Source organism: Carlito syrichta, unplaced genomic scaffold (genome assembly GCF_000164805.1).
Source record: "Carlito syrichta isolate Samal-C Ts95f unplaced genomic scaffold, Tarsius_syrichta-2.0.1 Scaffold53570, whole genome shotgun sequence".
Classification (NCBI taxonomy): domain Eukaryota; kingdom Metazoa; phylum Chordata; class Mammalia; order Primates; family Tarsiidae; genus Carlito; species Carlito syrichta.
Window position 1 is genome coordinate 129228 of NW_006997666.1, and position 7520 is coordinate 136747.

Consider the following 7520-nt stretch of genomic DNA (forward strand, 5'->3'; position numbering starts at 1 on the left):
TGAAAAACAAAAAGGAAGAAGACTATTTTGGAAGAGTAACCAATGCAATAAGGTATATTTTAAAATCGTGGAAATCTAGATTAAACCAGTATATAAATTATGTTTTACAAATTATATGCATTAATGTAAATATTAAGTGTCATTTAATTTCATATGGATAAAGAATATCATTTTAATGAATTTTTCAAGTTTGTAGAATTATGGTCAAGTGTTAATTTAATCTTTTGATTTATCTACATTTTCTAAATTCTCTACAATAAACATATAATACTTTTATAAGCTAAAAGTCTATTGAAATTGTTTTTTAAATAAAAGTTAATTTCTAAGAAACTAAATGAAATAACTGATATGAATTCTCTAGGAAGATATCTAGGATCACCATAGGAAATAGAGAAATCAAAGTTAAAATGTCAAGCATAAGATCCAGGTATGTTGGTGACATCATTGTCTGAGACGTTAATCAAATATGAGGACATTTTGGAGAAAATTCGTTAATTTAGTTTGGTATATTGGGTCCCAAGTGGAAATTTTATGAAGAAATGTTAATAATAAATGAGATGTTTCTTCAGAGCTCAATAATGATTAGACTTTGTTGGAAAGTGCTTGAGTAATACACGCAAGGGTGCATGAAGTAAAGTATGCCAGAACTTGATTTGTTAAACCAGTCCGTTATTTCATCTAGGATCCATTGAAGTTTGATCATCCTACATAAAATTTTTGGAAATTTTATAAAGACATCTAAGGGCCTATTTAAACTTGTACAATAATATTTGAAAATTCCTGCTGCTCTAAGAAATATAATCAGTAAATTTGGGTGGGAGTGATGCTTTCTAATCTAGGTTATTTTCAAATCAAAATGTACCACACTATACTACATAAGTGAACCAATTACTAACCTAAAGAAAAAAAGTCTAATACAGTACAATTAGCATATAACTTATTTATCAGTTAAATTTCATAACCTGTTATTAACATTTTAAAATTTGTAAAAATTTAGGAATTGCATTTAAAATAATTTATAATTAATTTATATATAAATATGATATATAATTAATTTGTAATTTATAATTAATTTTCTTTACTTTAAAAGCTTGAATTTTAAAATGCAAATATTTATTTGCTGTTTTTATATATCTAAAGTACCACCAAAAGCATTCTAATCCAAAGTAGAATAATCAGCAATAATTCTATTTATGTAACTGATCTAAGAAAAATAAGATAAGAGAATGGGACAGAAACAAGAAATAGGGTGCAAAATTTCAATTTTATATCAATTAACTAAAATACGATGCTCATCTGTTGTATAAATTATGGCCTAGAGTTATCAAAGGAACAGTTACTGTCTGGAAACTGTAACAAACTGTTTTTGATAACCAACAACTGTTCTGTGTGTGAGGTTGTATAGACACATCACAGGAAATATATCGTGAGTGTAAAGGAAGCGATATTGTCTTTGTTTTTGTCCTGCAGAAGTATTCTACAAACCTTTCTCCTCTCCTTTGGCCAAAGCCATGGAGAATGTCATTACCAGCCTTCTAGTTACTTAGAAACCTCAACATCATTTTTGACTTTCTCCTCAGGATCTATGCTTTTGATGACTAAGAAATCATTATTTTTTTCTCAACTCAGTTTTTTAAAATTTTTCTCTATTCTGTGGTAATTTCTTCCCATATTTTTAATTCCTGGACATCAAAATATTATAGAACCCATCCTTGTATATTCCCTTTATTGTCATTAACTATCTGGGTTTTTATATCATAAAATTACATTTTCCTCTTATCCTCTTCCCTGAAAAACCACTCATTTTATTCCACTTGGGTATTGAATAGACATCTCACATATCCCATTTTTTAAAAATTAAGAAAGGTAGATTTCTTAAAGGAAATATACATTGTGAAGAGCACGATGGGCAGGAAAAGAGTGAGAGTTTTCTCTGCTAGTCATATCTTTTTTTTTTTTTTTTGAGTTAGAGTCATTTGTGCCACCGCAGCCTCAACCAGCGGGGCTCAGGCAATCCTTCCATCTCAAACTTCCAAGGAGCTGGAACTATAGGCGTGCAGCATCGTGTCCAGCTAATTTTCTGATTTATTGTAGAGACAAAGTCTCGCCAAATTGCCTAGGCTGGTCTCAAACTCCCGGGCTCGGGCAATCCTCTTCCCTTGGCCTCCCAAAGTTCTGCGATTATAGGCATTAGCCCCTATGCCTGGCCAAAGTCATATCTTTTTAATGGAACATTTTATACCATGCTCCCCTTCCTACATATTCTCACTATTCCTCATCTCAATAACTGGTAATATCCTTCCTTGAGATACTTACAGCAAAATTACTGAAGGGATCTTTCTTCTGTCTCCACAATTGCACATCAAATTCTTCAGTAATTTTAAAAACTAATATTAAAAATTATCTAGAATTCAGCGATTTTTCACTAGTCTTCACTGTAACCTCTCTCATGTAAGTTAGCATTACTTCTAGCATGAATTATTTCAATATTCTTATAATTGTTCTCTGTATCTCCTTCTTCGAACAACTACAGGCTATACTCTACTTAACCATCACAGAAATCCTTTAAAAAATGCATCTAATTTGTAATACTGGCACTTTGCTCCAAATGTTCTAATGGCTTTCCATTTCATCCAGAATAATAAAAATTGGTGCCTTCACTTTGGAATTTCAGTTGCCATGTGATCTGGTTTCCTGTGACCTCTCTGACTTCCTGACCTTCTTCTAGACCCTCCTCCTCACCCTGCTTTAGGCACACTGTCTTCCTTGCTGTTCAGTTGTGCTTGAAAGCACCTGTCTCACAGCTATTGCTCTTGTTGTGCCTGAAATATGTTTTTTTCAATAGCCACATGACTCCATTCCTCACTTTTCTCAGGTCTCTTTTCCAGTCAGTCTCATTATGAAGTAGCCTACACCCTACTCAGGATTTTGTTGTTGTTTTTTTTTTGTTCATTACTTGAATTATCACCTGATAATTATTCAGATGATTGATTGTTTAATGCCCACATCTTTCTAATTAGAATGCAAGTTGTCTGAGTACAGGGTCTTTTTGGGGGGGTTATTGCTACAATATATTCCACTTCTCAAACAGATGTACTTAATAAATATCTGACCAGTGGGTGAATATCTGAATAATTTTTTTCAATATTAAATATGCAGACAATCATATAGTTTCTGGCATTATATTTTTTGAAGAAAATGACATATAGAATTAAAGTATCTAAAAATTTAAAAAACTATTTTAATACAAGAGCTGAAACGCTTTTCAAATTCATAAGTATATCTGTCTTCTAGACATCAACATGAAAGATATACTTCAAGCATGTATTTTCTTCATTTATTTTTATTTTTGAACATAATATAATATTCAGAATGAGGTTAAAATGCCACTATTTTAATGTATAGTCTTTTTACCTTTTTTCAAGTACAGTGTTTTTCTCAAACATCAGTATTCATTTTCCCCATTATTTTACTAAATAAGGGAGAAATGCAAAGATATATTCAAGTACATATTGGATGTACTTTTATACATTCAGATGAAAAGCTGTTGAGGCTGCTGAGGCAGAATTATTGCCTCATCATGTAATAACTTTTAATTTTCATTAGTTGATGTCCAGAAGGCAAAGTTTGATTTCTAAAGGATAGATCATGATTATCAGAGTATGAGTGTGAGTTGCATAAAAGTCTAAGGTAAAGTTCATACAAAACTGAGGCAATCCAGCTGACTCAATCATCTCTAAGCTTGTAGTTAATAAAATAAGAATTTCCTGAGGGTGCATAACAACCACTGAGATTCCTCTGCCCCCCAAATACCGAGTCACTGCATTCACAATAACCCACAAATCAGGGTTTTAAGCAAGAAACTTCCATAGTGCTTGAGAATTTAAGAAACACTTGACATATGAGGAAAAACATATAACAACGCATGCATTTTTTATTTCTGGCTGTCAATGCATTACTTACATTCCATTTCTTTGGTACTTCAAACTTATTGACATGATTCAAAGGCATACTTCTGCTTAATCATGAATTGAAACTGCCTTTGAAGACGTCCTCTCCGTCAGCTTCACCTCCTTAATCTTCTTGAAATGAGAAACATGAATAATCTTTTGCATTTATACTTATTTTTAGAGAGTGCAGATAATAGGAATTTGTCTAGCACTGGCTTTTTTAGCCTCAGGTTATTCAGTAGCAACTTATAACTATTCCTTATATTTGTGTCTCAGCTTCTTTCCATCCCAAAGAAAAGACCATGATAGGGGTTGCAGAGGACATGTTTTCTTTGAAGCTGAAACACCTACAGCAGTTCAAATACTGGCAAAATCTTGTCTTGGCAATTCTAAAATACTATTTCTAGTTCAATGTTAAATAAAGTTTCTCTATAGCAGGAAGTTTCAATATAATTAGCTGTAGCTCAGCTTATGCTATATTATAATAAAAGTGTTATTTTTTCATGCTGGAAAATCAATCAGAGTTATTCCTCTGAAGGTTGTATACTTACATTAATATTTCCTCAGCTATATTGTCTGCATTTTTTTCTTTTTTTAAAGTACTCTTCCAATTAACAGTAGTCTCCCACCAAACAAGTTTATATATATCAAAAATAAATAATAAATTTAAATACTTTTTAGAATAAAATATTAAATTTTGAATTAGGTTAAATATAATACAACTTAAATATATTAGCAAACCAATTTAGGTGCTGATAATTATCTGATATTTATAATAATTTCCTGAAGCTATATTGCTTAATTGATGTTTTATTAATATAGTCCAAGATAAATTAGTTTAAAAAATACATAAATCTATCAGTAACCATATACTATATGTTTGTGAATTTTTTATTATGTGCTCAGTAGCAGTGTGTCATAAGGGTCCTTGGGAAATTTACACACTTGACAATAATTAACAAAATTAAAGCCGGATCAGTTGGATGAAAACTATACTCAATAATGATAGATAGGAAGCTACAAATATCAGTGATGCAAAGATTGCTAGCGAAGAATTTTTATTTGCCAAGCAGTAAAACTACTTTACTTGAATTGATGAAAGAAAGAAAGAAGGAAAGAAGGATGGAAGGAAGCAAGGAAGAGAGAGAGAAAGAGAGAAAGGAAAGACAGGAAAACAGAAAGAAAGAAATACAAAGGTCATTTTCTTTAATTCAGACACCCAAGCATAGCTAGGCTATTTTCCTGTGTTTTCTTCATTTATATATAAGTTATTATCACCTCATGAAGGAAGTTGGCTGCAAATGTTCCAGCCTACATCCTATTTTTTCAGCAATTCATGTGGAAAACAGATTTGGCTTTACCAACAGCTTTAATGAAAAGGTGAGTCTGATAGTAAGTGGCCCAAACTAGATCATGCAATGATGCATGAATTAGACCAACAAGAATATTCTATTGCCTTAGACCTAGCTCTTGGTTTCAAATTTGAAGGTGATGTTGAAGTCAATGTCAATTCTACAAGACAACTGGACTTCAAGTAGGGAGAATGGCTCCCTCAAAGTGTAATAGACTGTCAAGGGTAAAATAGAAACTGCATAGAAAAAAAAGAAAAGACATGCATCACTAAAAAAAGTTGTAGAATTAGTCAAAAAATAGACAACATGGTTAATTCACTTTGTTTTTGATCAACTTACAAATGATATGACTTCTACTCCCTCTAATAGTTTATTGCTTGCTGTTTGAACAATCAATGGCATTTGGCTTTATACAGTAATGCAGGCAATTCTGTAAGGTGTGGGTGAAAGTGTGAGTGAGAGAGACTCCCTTATTATTGTTTCCATTCTTATATTGTCTTAATCTTTTTTTTTTTTTTAGTATTTTTCAAAGCATCAGTATTAACCAATAGCAGCACTACAGTCCTATCTCAAAAGATATTTTCAACACTTCCAGAGCTAGTGTGACATGCTTTATTTATTTATTTATTTTACCCACTTTCAGAAAGAAATTAGGCTTAATTTGTTTTTAATGAAATAAAGCCTTTAGTGCAAACTATCTGTACATAATTATGAAAAACTATTTTATTATTTTATTTTCTTAACTATTTATAATTCTCTTTTGCTATTCTCTTACCAATATTACATTTCAGTTAACATTGACTCTTCAATAAGAGTCAACCAATAATCTTTGGAGAATATTTTGTAGCAAGAAAAAATGTTTACATCTGTTAATATACTCAAATTCTTCTACCATGGAGTCTTTCTTTGTCTTCATCATGTATGTTTATAATAGATGAGGCAAGTTGAAAAGTTGGACTATCAATAAGCTCTGATACATAAATTAATTTAATTTCAGTATATACATTTTATACAGTATTATAAATCTAGATGGTGTAAATATCCCATTAAATGAGGTCTTAGAGTTACTCATATTAAAAATTGTTGATAATCTTTAAAAATATTACTAATCTTTTGCCTCCATAAGCAAAATAGTTGCTGTTTTTATGCATTAATATCATTGCATATTTAAATAAGAGAAAAATTGCAGAGTCATCTATTTTAAACTTTTTCTATTATAAACATGTCATTTTAAGAACACTAAGATTAAACATCTTACCCACTGGTAGACAGCTATAACCTAACTTGAAAATAGTACAAAGAACCCATGGTCCCAGACCAGTGGTCTGTTACTTATTTCATAACTTATGAACATATAATGTCATAAGCCTAAATCAATAATATTTAGCAAAACTATTACTATTTTGAATACTAGCTCAACATATAGTAATATACAAATCTTATGACACAAAAAAGATAACAAATAGATATATGTTAAAAGAGTTGGATTAAAAGAGTCAGGGCCAGGCTTGGTGGCTCAACTTGTAATTCCAGCACTTTGGAAGGCCAAGGTAAGTGGATTGCCTGAGCTGATGGGTTTGAGACCAGCCTGGGCAACTTGGAGAGACCTCCTGTCTACAATAAATCAAAAATTAGTCAGGCGTGGTAGCATGCATCTGTAATTCTGGCTACTTGAAAGGTTGAGGCAGAAGGCTTGCTGGAGCCCAGCAATGCTGAGGTGGTCATGAGTGTGCCACTGCACTCCAGTCTGGGTAACAGAGTGAGACTCCAACTAAAAAAAAAGAGTCAGGAAAGTATTATCTCTTAAGGTAATGTTTGTTGTGTAAGCCTTGCAACTGTTATTTCTCATTTTATTGTAATAATATTGAAATGATACGTATTATTTCCTTAGTTTTAATTTTATCAATTCAATGTCAATTTCAGAGTGGTTTAAAAATAACACAAAATGTTCATGTCAGTACAAATAACAAACAAAAATAATTATATTAACTTACACTTGCATACAGATTTATTGTCTGCAATCTTGTCTGCTCCATGACTCACTGATCAACAAAAACCTATTTATTGTGTGTTTTTAACTATACCATCAATATTGCAGTGGGCATCTATAGGAGGGAAATGATATTCCCTGTCTAGAAATCTCTAAAAACTGGGTAAGGGAGAAAAAGTTTCCATTGAGATACCATTTTAGAAAATCGCAGAGCAATGTATAATGATG